This window comes from Erinaceus europaeus, chromosome 8 (assembly GCF_950295315.1).
Source record: "Erinaceus europaeus chromosome 8, mEriEur2.1, whole genome shotgun sequence".
NCBI lineage: Eukaryota > Metazoa > Chordata > Mammalia > Eulipotyphla > Erinaceidae > Erinaceus > Erinaceus europaeus.
Genome location: NC_080169.1, coordinates 45,227,433 through 45,243,135, shown reverse-complemented (window position 1 = coordinate 45,243,135; position 15,703 = coordinate 45,227,433).

Here is a 15,703-nt window from a genome sequence, read left to right as displayed (position 1 = left end):
TCTGCAGAAAGTCTTATGGGTTTTCCCCTGTATGTGACTTTTTGTTTCTCTCTTGCAGCCTTTAGGATCCTTTCTTTATCCTTACTTCTTCTCATTGTGACTATGATGTGTCTTGGTGTTTTCAGGTCTGGGTTGATTCTGTTTGGTACTCTCTGGGCCTCTTGCACCTTGATATCCTTTCTGTTATTCAGGTCTGGGAAATTTTCTTGTATTATTTCCTCTAGGATGTTTGCTTCCCCTTCCTCTCTTTCTTCCTCTGGCAGGCCAATTATACGAATGTTACTTCTTTTGAGATCATCCCATATGTCTCTGTTGTTGTTTTCAGTGTCTCTCAATCTCTTTTTAAGCTCTTTCACCTCTTTCTTAGTTTTCTCTAACTCATCCTCTGTCTGACTAATTCTGTTTTCTGCTTCTGTTAGTCTGCTTTCCCTTGCCTCAGCTTCTTTCTTCATTACAGCTATTTCAGCTTTCAGTTCTCTAATTGTCTCAAGATAATCGGTATTTTCCTTGGGGGTCTCAACTGTTGTTTCCCTAATACTGCCATTTCTTTCCTCCAATGTTGTTTTCATTTCTGTGATTAATAAGTTTATTATTGCTTGCATACTTTTCTTATCTATGGTTACTTCTGACTGATTTGTGGTTTCTTCTGGGCTCTTGTCTTCATTCATTGGGGTAGCAGTTTTATTTGTTTTTAATCTACCCATTTTTTTTTTTAATTTATGTGTTTCTCTCTCTTTTTTTTTTTTTTTTTAATGCTCTGTTGTTCCTCAGTTGTTGTGTTTTGAGCACAAGTAACACTGTACTAAATACCTTTATGACAATTGCACTCACCAACCTCCGGAATAACCGTAGCAATTGAAGTAAGTATTGAAGGAGTTTAATCGTTACCAGTTAGCCAAACAATTTCTCCAGTCCGTGAAAAAATAGTAACCAAATCCCAGTGAAGAAAGAGAAAAGGAAGAGAGGATAGCGAGAATAGACAGTTATGCAAATCTACTATCCAGTGTATATTCTAAGGGTAACAAGAGTGTAAAAGGAACTAGAGCAGAGATACACACATAGAGAGTCCACTCTGGGTCAGATTTCTTCCCCAAAGTAATTCACAAATTCAGAAAGGCAAAGAAGAAAGAAGTGTATGACAAGATTAAAAAAAAAAAAAAAAAAAGAGAGAGATAGAGAGAGATAAGAGAGAGAAAAGGGAGAAGATAAGAAGTAGAGTTGTAATTAAAGAGCAGTGCGAGGAACTTCCCAAATGTGTATCAGTGAATTAAAAAAAAAAAAAAGGAAAGAGGAAAGAAAAAAAAAACCTGTTTGGTGGTATGGGGTATCCTGCTAGTAGCTGGTCCCAGGCACTGCTTATGGGGGGGGGGCGGCGTGAAGGATGTATGCTTGAAAATTAAAAGGAAGAAAAAAGAATTTTTTCCCCTACTCTAATTCTTAACCCAAATTAAGTTATAGAAACCTCCTTGGTATGACCGTTATGGCCCCTTATTGGCTGGCTTGCTAAAGGCAGAAAATCCTATTGTTTACACGAGATGTGTCCGGAGCTCAAAGGCTAGCCGCTTCTGCTTCTCTGGGCGCCATCTTCCGGGAAACCCCGCCCTCCAGACTTTTTTAAAGGATTTCTCAAAAATGAAAACTAGCTCCAAGTCCTTTGATCCAATGAGAGCTATACTCAAGAAGTCTTTGGATCCACCCTCAGGGTCGCGGTGGACCCTAGCGACCCCCAAGAGGCAGCCCCCGAGCTAAAGTGCTCTCTCCGGGTCCTCTGCCCGCCGCGCTCTGCAACTGGCGGTGGAGGAGCCGCCTTCCCGGGCGGGCAGAGGACAATGCCCGGCGCACTCGCCTTGCCTGGCGCCGCCTGGGAATTCTGGAGCCCCGCTAGTCCGTGTCCCCTTTGCTCTAATTGTTAACCCAAATTAAACTGTAATCACTTCTTTGGTGCTCCCCCCTTGTTGACTGGCCTGCTAAAGGCAGAAAATCCTACCTTTGCCGACGATGCTATCAGAGCACTCGCTGTTAGCGACTTCTCAGGCCGTCGCCATCTTACCTCCCCTCAAAAGATTTTTTTAAAATATTGATTTATTCCCTTTTGTTGCCCTTCTGGTTTTACTGTTGTAGCTACTATTGTTGTCCTCATTATTGGATAGGACAGAGAGAAATGGAGAGAGAAGAGGAAGACAGAGTGGGGGAGAGAAAGACACCTACAGACCTGCTTCACTGCTTGTGAACCCCTACAGGTGGGGAGCTGGGGGCTTGAACCGGGATCCTTTTGCTGGTCCTTGCACTTTGCACCATGAGTGCCTGTTGTATGCTTTACATTGGGTTCTAGTTCTCCCCTACCGAGAGAATTAGATCAGTCCAGTTAGTTTCACGGGCCTGCTTGGCCCCGCCCCGAAGGAAACCCGCCAGAGTTCCAGAGTGACAGAGTTCCGGAGTTCCTGAGTTCCAGAGTGCCAGAGTTGCTGGGTTCCTGAGTTCCAGAGTAAGAGAGAGTGCTTGTGCCACCACAAAGAGACAGCAGAGTTCTGTTTGGTGATTAGTTTGTCTTAGTTTATGAATCGTTGTTCCTGAATAAAGAAATACAGCTTCCCTGCCCAGCCGTTGTCTCCGCGTCTCTGTTACCCGCCTGTGAAGCTAGCCCGGCCGGCTAGAGCTTACGAATTTTAACAACAAGCACCTAATGCGCTGCACTACCTCCCAACTCCCTTAAAATATTTTTTAAAATATTTGTTTATCATTGCATAGACAGAGAGAAATTGAGAGAAAAGGGACATATTAGGAGAGAGACAGAGTGACACCTGCAGCACTACTTTATTACTTGTGAAGCCTTTCTATGCAGATGGGGACCAGGGGCTTGAACTGGATCCCTGTACACTGTAGTTTGTGTATTTAAACAGGTACAGCTCCACAACTTGGCCCCAGGCACATTGACATTATTTTATTTTTATTTTTATTATTTATTGTTTTCATTTCATTTATAAAAAAGAAACTGGAAAAACCATAGGATAAGAGAGGTACAACTCCACACAATTCCCACCACCAGAGATTCATATCCCATCCCATCCATTGATAGCTTTCCTATTCTTTAAACCTCTGGTAGTATGGGCCCAAGGTCATTGTGGGATGCAGAAGGTGGAAGGTCTGGCTTCTGTAATTGCTTCCCGCTGAACATGAGTATTGACAGGTCAATCCATACTCCCAGCCTGCCTCACTCTTTCCCTAGTGGGAGAGGGGGACTCTGGGGAATCGGAGCTACAGGATACATTGTTGGGGTTGTCTGTCCAGGAAAGTCTGGTTGGCACCATGCTAGCATCTGGAACCTGCTTCCTGAAAAGAGAGTTAACATATAAAGCCAAACAAATTGTTGACCAATCATGAATCTAAAGGCTGTAATAGTGCAGATGAAGAGTTGGGGGGGGGGGGTCCTCCATTTTGTAGATAGCTAGTAAGCATATTTTAGTAATGTTGCAAAGGGCTGTGGCTATACTAATTTTTTTTCCCTGAGCCTGACATCTGATATGCAAGTGAATCCTAGTTATTGTCTGGGGAAATGATGTCATGGCTGGAAAAAGGACTTCAAAGCTGGATCAGGGAAGAGAGTAGCTCCCAAATATGGGAAAGGTGTATAAATATTGTTGGCTGTAACCCCATATATTTGATATGCTCTGGGTCCCATATTCAGCTTAGGAGCCTCTGTGACCACTGCATCCCTGTAGATCTGAGCTCACATTCTGTGGTCATGAGTTGGAATGTTCCAATCTGCCCCAATATCATGACCCATCTTCCTCAGGTGTAGCATAGAGTATATTGTCCAGCCTCCCTTCAGAGGATAGAATATTCTCTACCGTTGTTGATCCAAATTGTGGGCAAGGTTCTATGCGGGCCCACAAAGGGGTCCATTGTGTTGTTCCTGATAGAGGTGACTGTTAACAATGGAGAGTGGGATTTATTCAATATCTAGTTCGATCATGTCTGTTTGGGAATCTGAGAACTCCCCAACTAGGGCCCCAGCTGATGGGGTGGCCAGATATTGACTAAAGAGTCATCCTTAAAGTACGCCAGTCTCTTAACTTTATTCAATTTTTGCAGTCCTTGCTTTGATAAGGTTTGCTTTGGAGTGAGTGAGGGAACTGCAATAGGAAGTAGGTGAAGAGGTTATCTAAGTCTAAGTAGACACTATTTCATTATTAACTTTATACTGACTCACTGCAGACTATTGTGTACTTTTGCTTTCAGGTATATATTTTGCCCTAAATTATGGACATAAGTGAACCTATGCTCTATCTCATGAGACCTGGTGTATATCTAGGACCTTGTTAGGAAGTGAACCACCTGGAATGGAATTAGAGATTGTTCTAAAAGGAAAGGTCTCACCCTAGTAATGAGCCTGAATGGCTGACATTTGATGCCTAAAGTCTCTGGACACAGTCTGAAGTAAACCTTGCTGAGGTGGTGCTCATTGAGTTGATTAGGTTGGCCTCCCCCAGGGCTCTGTTCTGGCTCCTACGCTATTTAATATTTACATCAATGACCTTCCAGAAACTTCTTCAAGGAAGTTCATCTACACCGATGACATCTGCTGTGCAACTCAGGCATCCAAGTTTGACATCCTCGAGGAAACACTCATGAAAGACATGTCTCTGATATCTGATTACTGTAAAAAATGGTGACTAATCCCTAGCACTGCAAAAACGGTATCATCTGTTTTCCATCTACATCATGCCTCGGCCTCGCGTGAGCTTAATGTGCAGCTTGGCGATACGAGAATCCGGCATGAAGCCCAGCCAGTCTATCTTGGCGTTACTCTCGATCGCACTCTGTCATTTAACAAACATCTCATAAAAACTGCAGCAAAGGTGGGCGCGAGGAATAACATCATTGCAAGACTGGCCAGCTCCTCATGGGGCGCGAGCGCTTCCACACTACGATCATCATCTCTGGCATTATGCTATTCCACTGCAGAATACTGTGCCCCAGTATGGTTCCGTAGCCCCCATGTCCACTTGGTCGATTCCAAATTATATTCCTCCATGAGGATAATTTCTGGAACCATCCGTTCCACCCCGGTTCCATGGCTGCCAGTTCTTAGCAACATCGCCCCGCCAGATATTCGTCGGGATGTGGCATCATCTAAGTTCATTTCATGTCTATGCTCGACTGGACCTGCCAATATACGTGGATATCTTTGCCCACCCTGTCCAACGCTTGATGTCTCATCATCCAATCTGGTCCCCTACGCCTACACTGAACTTCTCTGTTCCAGTCTCTTGGAAACAGAGTTGGCAGTCAGCTGAGGTAAAGAACAAACACCTCATCACAGACCCCTGAAAGCGTCAACCAGGCTTTGACCTAGCAAGTTATGATTGGGCCCTCCTCAATCGCTATCGAAGAGGCTATGGCCGGTGCGCTGCTATGTTCCATCACTGGGGAGCCAGAGACGACCCGAACTGCCCCTGCAGCTACAGACAGACTATGACCCACATAGTCAACGACTACCACCTCTCCAGATTCAAAGGAGGTCTCGAAACTTTACATCAGGCTCAACCTGATGCTGTTGACTGGCTACGGAAGAAGGCTAAACGCTAGAAGAAGAAGAAGCGGATGCAATATCATTTGGTATGAATTGAGAGAAGCATGCAGGAAAGTGAACCCCAATCTATAGGTTCCAGGACTGGGAAAAATATAGGTTATATATAGGAAGCGGGAGGTTGCTGCTGTCTTAGGGTTTAAGAAGGCAACAAATAGCTATTGCTATAATTACATTATTTGGCAATTGAGTTAACCTTGGAATATCCCTTTTTTAGAATTTGCTGTATCATACACAAAATCACCATAATTTATGTCCTTGACATTATTTGTATATACCTGTGCCACTGGTTGCTTCTGTTCTCCCTAGTCTAAGCTTTTAAGAGAATCAACCTATTTAAGACTGAGCCCATTTTTGTGCACTAAAAGGTTTGAGATATTTAATCACTTTTCCCTTCTCATATTAATTAAATAGTGATTTATATGACTACAAATTGATAGAAGTTTACATAAACACCCTTCATACCATCAGAAGACGGTATCCTACCCTCCCACCCCACCCCGACCCAGGAAGCCGAACATCTACCCTCACACTCAATCCAGGGTTTTTACTTTGGTGCCCTACTCCAAATTCAGTCAAAACCTGCTTTGAGTTTCCCTTTCTGTTCTTTTTTCTCAATCTCTGTTTATGAATGCGATCATCCCATACTAGTCTTTATCTTTCTGACTTAGCTCACTTAACATAATTTTTCTAGCTCCATCTAAGAAGGGTCAGAGAAGGTGGGTTCATTGTTCTTCATAGCTGCATAGCATTCCATTGTGTATATATATCAATGCTGTCCCAGCAATTTGTCTGTTGTTGTATACCTGGGTTGCTTCCTGGTTTTAGCTATTATGAGTTGTGCTGCTATGAACATAGGTGTACACATATCTTTTTGTTTGGGTGTTATGGAGTCCTTGGGGTATATCCCTAGGAAAGGAATTACTGGGTCATATTATGGAAGGTCCATGTCTAGCCTTGTTAGAGACTGTTCTCCACAGAGGTTGAATCAATTTACAGTCCCACAAGGAGTGCAGAAGGGTTCCTTTGTCCCCATAGCATTTGTTGTTTCTGTCCTTTTTGATGTATGCCATTTTCACATGGGTGAGGTGGCATCTCAATGTTGTCTTTATTTTCATTTATAAAAAGGGAACACTGACAAAACCATAGGATAAGAGGGGTACAACTCCTACCACCAGAACGCTGTATGCTATCCCCTCTCCTGATAGCTTTCTTATTCTTTATGCATCTAGGTGTATGGAACCAGGGTCATTATGGGGTGTGAAGGTGGAAAGTCTGGCTTCTGTAATTGCTTCCCTGCTGAACAGCTAAACATGGGCATTGACAGGTTGATCCATACTCCCAGCCTATCTCTTTTTTTACCTAGTGTGGTAGGATTCTGGGGAAGTGGGACTCCAGGACACATTGGTGGGGTTGTCTGACCAGGAAAGTCTGATTGGCATCATGGTGGTGTCTGGAACCTGATGGATGAAAAAAGAATTAACATAAAAAGTCAAATAAATTGTTGACTAATCATGAGCCTACAAACTGGAATAGTTTATATGAAGAATTGGAGGTCTTCATTTTGTAGATAGTAGTCCTATTTTAGTTATATTCCAAAGGGCCCATGACTATACTAGTTTTTTTTTTCTTTTGTAGTTATATAAATCGTTATTTAATTAATATGAGAGGGTACATTTGATTGAATGTTTCATATTTTCAATGCACAGATGAAAGGCTGAGTCTTTGCAATGTTGACACTCTTAAAAGCTTAGACCAAAAAAAACAGAAGCAACTGGTAGCATTATTTTACAAGACATAGCTATATACAAATAATGTCAAAGGACATAAATTAAAGTGATGTTGTGTATGATATAGCAAATCCTAGCAAAGGGGTTTTCAAAGTTAACCCAAATGCCTAAACCCCAAGGCAGCAAGAGTCTTCTGCTTCCTCTATAGAGCCTATATTTCCTCCAGTACTGGGACCTCTAGAGTGGGGCTCACTTTCCTGCATGCTTCTCTCAATTCATACCAAATGATATTATATCTGCTGATCCCAACTTAATCAATGCAAGGTATACCACCTTGGCATGCTTCACTTCAGACTATGTCCAAGAATGTCTGACGTGGAATGTCAACCCTTCAGCCTCAGTACTCGGGTAAACTTTCTAAATCATGATAGACTATACATCAAGTTGGTACATAATTAATTAATTTATTTGCGGACACTGGGATTATCTCTGAGGCCGGATCATGTATGGCTTCACCATTCTGTCTGGCATTATTGTTATTATTATTATTATTTTATATAGGATAATAGAGAAATTGAAGGAAAAAAAGGATATGAGAGATGCTTGTAGCTTTGCATCACTGTTGATAAAACTTCTCTTCTTGTAGATGGGAACTAGAGACTTAAGCCCAGTTCAATAACATGCAATCTACTATGTGCACTATCACCTGGCCCCCTTAGGATGTTCTTTTGGAGTAATTTATGATAAACCAAAAATCAAACGAATTATATAGGAAATGAGTGGATAACACAGATTGTTATGGGATACTCTTTCACAGAAGGCACTTAGTATCATTCACTTAAGTCATTATTTATATTTTAGCAGCATCCTCTATTGCATATCAATTGATAGCAATATTACTAATACTTGACAACTATGTTCCAGAAAAGAACTTCTTCACAACCTATGTAATAGTTTATCATCAGACCAACTTCTCAAGGGTCAACACCATTTTTATTAAAAAACAAAAAGACAACTGAAAAGTGTTTTCTACTTTATGTGTCTGACAGCTTCTACTGATATTCAACTCATTAATATATGTGCATATATATGCTAATCTGTGTTGCTGAGTCAAACAAAGCTTTATTTAGTAAGGCTTACAGCAGTCTAGATTTGGCCTTAAAAACGTAAAAGCAAACCTGATATGAATCATAGAACTAGATGTAAGTAAAGTTTCTGTAACTTTAGATGTATACAAACGACTTAGAGATTTTTATGCTATTTTCCTGGTTATGAAAGAAAAGTTATTATCCATTTTCCATGCACATGTAATTTTTAATTCATGAAATCAAACTTATGCCTATTCTTCCTGACTTCATCAGACCATCCATTAGGGAGTCTGAGAGAAAAAGAAAAGACATAAACATTCTGAGCAACAGTTAAAACAAAACAAAACTAAATTTTAAAGTATATTCTTTTGTGGGAAAAGAAGAGTTGCTACATTCATTGTTGACACAGAAAGGGAGATAGCCAATGATATTTATGGAAATAAAAAGTGTTAGAAAAGTAGATGCTGTGTGAAAGGAATGCCAATCCAGTAATGTTGACAAAGGTTAACCACAAAAGAACTCTCACATCAATGTTCAATTAGGACAATTAGAAGGGAAGACACAATATATCTCATCCCCTAAGGTACAGTCAGATATAATTGATAGAATGTGCATTAAATGGGGGGACTCTAATCATAATGGCTTTTTTGTAGTAACATGACTTGTTACATGAACTAGTAGTTTCAATAGACAGTAGAGACCCAAACACAAGTTTTTCACTCTGAAAAATGAATGTTTACTTCTGCAAGTTGTTTGTTCTCTTGATTTCCTGACAAAAAGTATTTTCTAAAAATTACAAATCAGTTATTTTATTCTTTGTTCTATTTCATTATATTTAGCAGTTATCCTCTCTGAACATATGCCTCCTCATATATGATTTTGTCTGTGCACTTTTGGAAAGAAGTATAGCAAGGTGATTAGAAAATCAATGATACCAATTCTAAAATTCTTTAGTACTCTGACCTTGATGAAAGTTATTATTTTAATAATATAAGTGGAAATAATTGGTCTACCTACTTTAGGGAGATGTTGTGATTGCTACTGTGTTAAATAGATACTGAAGTGCTTTGCTTTTTGTTTCTTTCACCATGCCTAGTGGCAGCTACTGTTGCCTCACTGATCTTGATTCTATTCATGTATCTCACTCAGTCTATTCTTTAAACAACAAGGAAATACATCTTTAAAATAACATCTGCAAATGACTTGTAGTCATAATTAGAGGAAAATCCAGTTCTCAATGCTACAAGTCCATTCATGACACTACAACTTTTAACATTCTTCATCAGATGTTTTAGTCATTCTACTAAAACTTCAGTGGATTTATTTTTTACTTTCTCAAAATACAACATTTACCTATCTTGTAACCTCTGTTCTTCTGGTGATTGCTTACCTAACACGTCCTCTACTTTTTCTGACTATCTGCTCAAATTTCAACTTACTATGTAAATTGTCTTTAAATATCCTGCTCAAAATAGTTCAACTACTGTTCTGGTCTCTTTCTCTTCTATTTCTTCTTCCCACCCACCCCCACCCCGCACACCTCTCTTTCACACTCTTTTTCTCTTCTTTTCATGTTGCCTAGTTTTTTGCCTCTTGCTTTCCTCCTTATATCTCTAACCAAAATGATTTTTTATACTACTGCAGGGGAGAAAATATAGACACATTAACCTATATCTCTGTAGCATGAGCATTATATTAGACTGATTAAAGAAGCAGGAGACTGCAGAAAATACTTAGAGCTTCCTCCTATGCCCACTTTACCTAAAATAATGCTGAAAGAGGTCTTCTTCAGAAAGAAGGTTATCATCAGAGATAACTAAGAAGACTTTGAGTTGTTCTTCTGATAGGAGGGGTCATTCACTAAGGATTGTTTATTTAATGTCCAACCAGTGCCCTTTTGTCTATATATATGACCTGGAAAACACTCCCCCCCCCTTTTTACCAGATATTTGCTCTTCCCATCTTTATATAAATTATCTTCCTTTCCTTGATACTTTAGATCCTTATTCAATTCTCTTTAACTCTTGCTGTTGTGCACTTCACTTACTTGAATCTCATATAGCTTCATATTTTTGTGAAACTTGCAAACACAAACAAAGATGGCCCTGAGATGGTCAGTGTTGCAGACTCCTGTCATAGACTAAAAAATACATGGCTATCTTTGAGTGGCACATGTGAGATCTGACAGATTCAGAAGGGGACTCAGCACCTCTAGGTGGACCCAGTCTGGGTTGAAAGAGGACTATTGCTTCCTATGAAGTGTAAGAAAGGTCTACTGGTCACAGAAGTATGGACTGTGGCTGCTGGATTCTCAGCATTGGCTGTATGGAACCCAACTGTCTCCAGATAATTTTATCAAACAATTACAAAATACGGGGGGGGGGGGGAAGAAAAGAAAAGAAAAGAAAACAACTCCAAACAAAGCTGCAGGGCAAGAAGGACATTTTGAATGCAGTTCAGGTTGAGGTAAGAGTCCTAGGAAATAGCTAAATCTGGTGGAGGAAAGAATATCAAAGCTAGAAGAAACCACCACAATCTGAATTTAAAGCTGTTGGAGAGGGTAGGATAAGGGAAAAATTGAAGCACTTCTCTGTAAAATATCAGGCTATATTAGAAAGATGAACCCCAGAGTTATTGATATCCCTTAGTAAGAAGAGAGGGAGAAAGGAGCAGAGAACATATTAAAATTAGTTATAGCAAATTTTTCATACCTGAACAATGTTCAAAACATAGAAATACAAGAAACCAAATGGAAAACTATATTCCTGAATCCAGAATAGTATACACCAATACTCATCATAGTAAAACTATGTAAAACCAAGACCAAGAACAATATTGCAGGCTTCTAAGAATAGAAAAAAGTTACATACAGAGATAGACCTATCAGACTTTCATTATATTGCTCATCATAAACCTTAATGGCATGGAAGGTTTGGGATGGCATATTCAAAGTATTAAAATATAAGAATAGTCAGCTACAGGTACAGTTTTTTGCTAAATTATATTTCAAGTATGAGGGAGAAGTAAATAATGTTTTAGTCTACCTGCATGTTAGCTATCAAGCTCAAGCAAAAATTGATAAAAGTCATGTGCCCATAGAAACATACCTTAGATAGACTTCCTATCTTCTTTCCAATCTAAGGTCCCTACTCTCATCTGCTCTATTCCTACTTTTGGCTTATGTTTATTAAATATTTTCTCCTGCTTTATATCTAACTGCTTTTTAGCCACCAAAATTGTAAATGATACTATGATCTCACCCTGAATTTTCCGGACAGATAACCTCACCAGTGAGTCTTGGAAAATCATCCCTCTAGAGCCCTACTGCACTAGGGAAAGAGAAAGAGTTCTGGGGTATGGAGCAACCTGCCAATGTCCATGTCCAGCAAAGAAGCAATAAGAGAACACAGATCTCCCGCCTTCTGCACCCCATAATGAACTGGCCCCAGAGAGAGAGAGATGACCAAGGGACTCTGAACTCTAATTCTATCAATTACTGAAGTGAGAAGAGGGGAAAAAAGAAGGGTATTCAGAAGTAGTAATAGATGTAGGTGTAACTTATAAAGGAAGAGACAAGGGTAGGGGTAGATAGCATAATAGTTATGCAAACAGACTCCCATACTTGAGGCTCCAAGGTCCCAGGTTCAATCCTCTGCACCACCATAATCCAGAGCTAAGTAGTGCTCTGGGAAAAAAAAAAAAAAAAAAAAAAAAGGAAGGAAGAGACAGTAGGACCATAGGAAACAAATGGACTTATATGTATATTCATATAAAAAATAATCAACTCATATCTGTGAGTTTAGGAGAACTACTCTAATTCCCAAAGAAGGGAATGGGGACACAGAACTCTAGTGATTGGAATGGAGTGAAGTTATACATCTTTTATCTTATAATTTTGTAAATCAATATTAAATCACTAACCAAGTAAAAAACAATACTTTTCAGACATTCAAAACTACACGTTTTTGCCACTACTAACCCTGCCTTGTAGTAGCTATTGAAAGGAGTCCCACATGAACACAAGAGCCAAAGAAATTCCAAATGTTAATGAGATGATCAGTGCTAGAATAGAACCAGGAATGCAATGACAGAGACAAATAGACACAGGAAAGGGAAGAGAAGAATAGACAGAACAATACAGTCAAATTTTGATGAATTAAAGTCAAATTTAAAAAATACTGATATAGATATTCTAAATTAGACCATAAAACAAATATAGCACAAAGAAAAATAGGAAACATGTATAGAAAACCATCCTCATAAACTAAACAGAAACAAACAAGAAAAAAGTCAACAAGAACATAAAACAACCTCAAAGCAAAAACCAGAAGGATTATAAGCACACCACCCTTATCAATAATGATAATGAGAATAACCTAAAGTCACCAGTCAAAAAATTCATCCTGAAAGAATGGATTAAAAAGGAAGATCAATCTGTTCTATGTCTCCATGAAACACATATCCAATAGAAAAACAAAAAGAAGCCTCAGGTGGCAGACTGGACAAAGTATTCCAAACCAATAATACAAGCAAAAAGATAGGAACAGCTATTCTAATATCAGATAAATTGGGGAGACAGAATAATGATTATGAAATATGACTTTTAGGACTCAGGCTCTGAGTTCTCAGATCCAATCCTCACCATTAGAAAACCAGAAGTGATGATTTATCTGTCTGGAAACAATATATTATATTATGTACATATATATATATATTATTGTTCATTATTTACATATGGTAGTATTTATTTATTTTTCCTTTTTTATTTGTGATTAATAGTAGATTAAAAAATGTAAGATTATTGAGTATAGTTCCACACTCCAGATAACACTAACGTTCTGCATCTTCAGCCTCCCATCTCCCAAAATATCTACGGTAATATTTTATTTATTTTGTTGCCTCTACAAATCCACTGCTCCTGGAGAACTTTTTTGCCTTTTTTTCATTTTATTGCATAGGACAGAGAGAAATTGAGAGAAGAGGGAAAGATATTGTGGTGGTGAGAAAGATAGACACCTGCATACCTGCTTCACCGCTTGTGAAATGAACCTCTTGCAGGTGGGAAAAGAGGGAGCTTGAACCTGGATACTTGCCCAGGCCCCTGAACATCACACTATGTGAGCTTAACCCCATGTTAAGCCTGACACCCTCTACCATGATTTCCAAACAGTATTAGAAACAGTTTGTTTGTTTCTGTTTTTTTTTTTCTTTTTCTTCAAGTTTATATTGATCATTTCTTTAGATTCTACATTATGAGTGATATCATCTGGTAATAAAGTCTTTTTATCTCTTTACTTATTTCACTAAGAAGAAGCACCTTCACTTATTTTTGTCCCAGTGGACACAATATCATCTCTTGATTGAAGAGTACCATTCCATAGAAGATACTTTAGCCAGCTATCTGCCAATGGTCATTAAACTGCTTCCAATCTGGCTATTGTGAATAATGTAGCTATGATCATGGGGTGCATATAACATTTTGAGGTGATATTTGCATGTACTTTTGATAAAAGCCGAAGAGTAATATTGCTGAATCCTAAGATATTTTCTTTTTCTTTTTTTTTAACTTTTTTAAGGACTCCTTATATAGTCTTCCAAAAGGGCTGTACCTGTTTTCCCCAGCAGTGTAATAGAAACCTTTTTTCTCTATAACTTGACACCTGGTATTTCCTGTTTTGTTGATGTAGACCAATCCACAGGTTTGAGACTGAATCTCAGTGTAGTTTTAATTTACATTTCTCTATTAATTGTAACTTATTTTTAGATGTTTGTGGGCCATGTGTATCCCCCCCCTTTTTTTTTTGTAAGTGCTTTGATCTTTGGGTTAATTTTTCTTCTTTTGTAAGTGTGTACCATTTATGTATAGATGTTTGATACCAATCACTTATAGGATGTATTATGTGCAAATACCCTCTCTCATTTAAGGGGTTGCCTAGTTATCCCTACTTAAATAACACTGAAGATATTTCATGAGGCTGCTATGACTTTTAGATGTTATTTTTTTTCTTGACTTTATAAAGAAACAAATTCCCCATTCAGAATTTCTATGAATTTCAAACAAACAAAACCACAAAATGTTTTACATGATACATATTGGGTTGGTATCATTTTCATGCCTGGCAAAAAAAAAAAAATACTGTTGCCCTTCAGCTAGGTACTGAAATGTTAGGCTAAGCTTACTTACTTGGCTTTTCCAGCTCCTTCTAGCACATTCTTATTTTAAAATATATTATTATCTGTCCGAAAACAATAGTAATGTTCTGGGTTCTAGGGTAGATACTAACATTTGCTACTGTAAATATGATAGTAGACCATTTTCTAATGATAAAACTTTTTCCTATAAAAACTTCAGTGCTTACACATTTGCTGTGTAGGCAAGAGTAAGAAGTAGGAAGAAAAAAAAATAGGTAGCGAAAACTAATATACTACACTTGGAAAGTGCTTGTTTTGCCTTATTAACAATGATAAATCTATGAAAAAAAAATCATTTGGCTGATTTAGTTGTTTGGGGAATTCATTTGTTCCCAGAGAAGTAACATTAGGATTTCATCCAATTCCTTATAATGCATCCAGATGTAAGAAATTTAATTTATCTTTTAAATATAGTAAATGTTGGAGATTCAGGTAGGAGTGTCTACTAAATTTTAAGCTTAGCTGTTTCATTTTTTTGCTTGAGATATGAAAGAAAGGTCTTAAACTAAGTAAAGCTAAGTTATTTGCCTCTTAATTTTTAAAATATGCTGATAGATAGAAAATGTTAGAGTGACTTTGCATTTGCCAGGCTGATAGATCATATAATGGAATGGAGGCTGAGGGATTCTTTTTTTTAAATCAATGTCTATGGGATTAAAATTTAACTAAATAAACATATTGTCATTTGCATATCAACTTTCTTTTTAAAATGTCTTAGAAAAATTGCTTGGACTTTAATTTACTAACAGTTTTGAATGCTAACAGAAATACAATTCTTTTTTTTAATTTTAAGACATTATTTATTATCCAGAGCATTTTTAAAACTTATTTTTTATTTAAGAAAGGATAAATTGACAAAACCATAGGATAGGAGGGGTACAACTCCACACAATTCACACCACCCAATCTCCATATTCCATCCCCTCCCCTGATAGCTTTCCCATTCTCTATCCCTTTGGGAGCATGGACCCAGGGTCCTTGTGGGTTGCAGAAGGTGGAAGGTCTGGCTTCTGTAATTGCTTCCCCGCTGAACATGGACGTTGACTGGTTGGTCCATACTCCCAGTCTGCCTCTCTCTTTTCCTAGTAGGGTGGGTCTCTGGG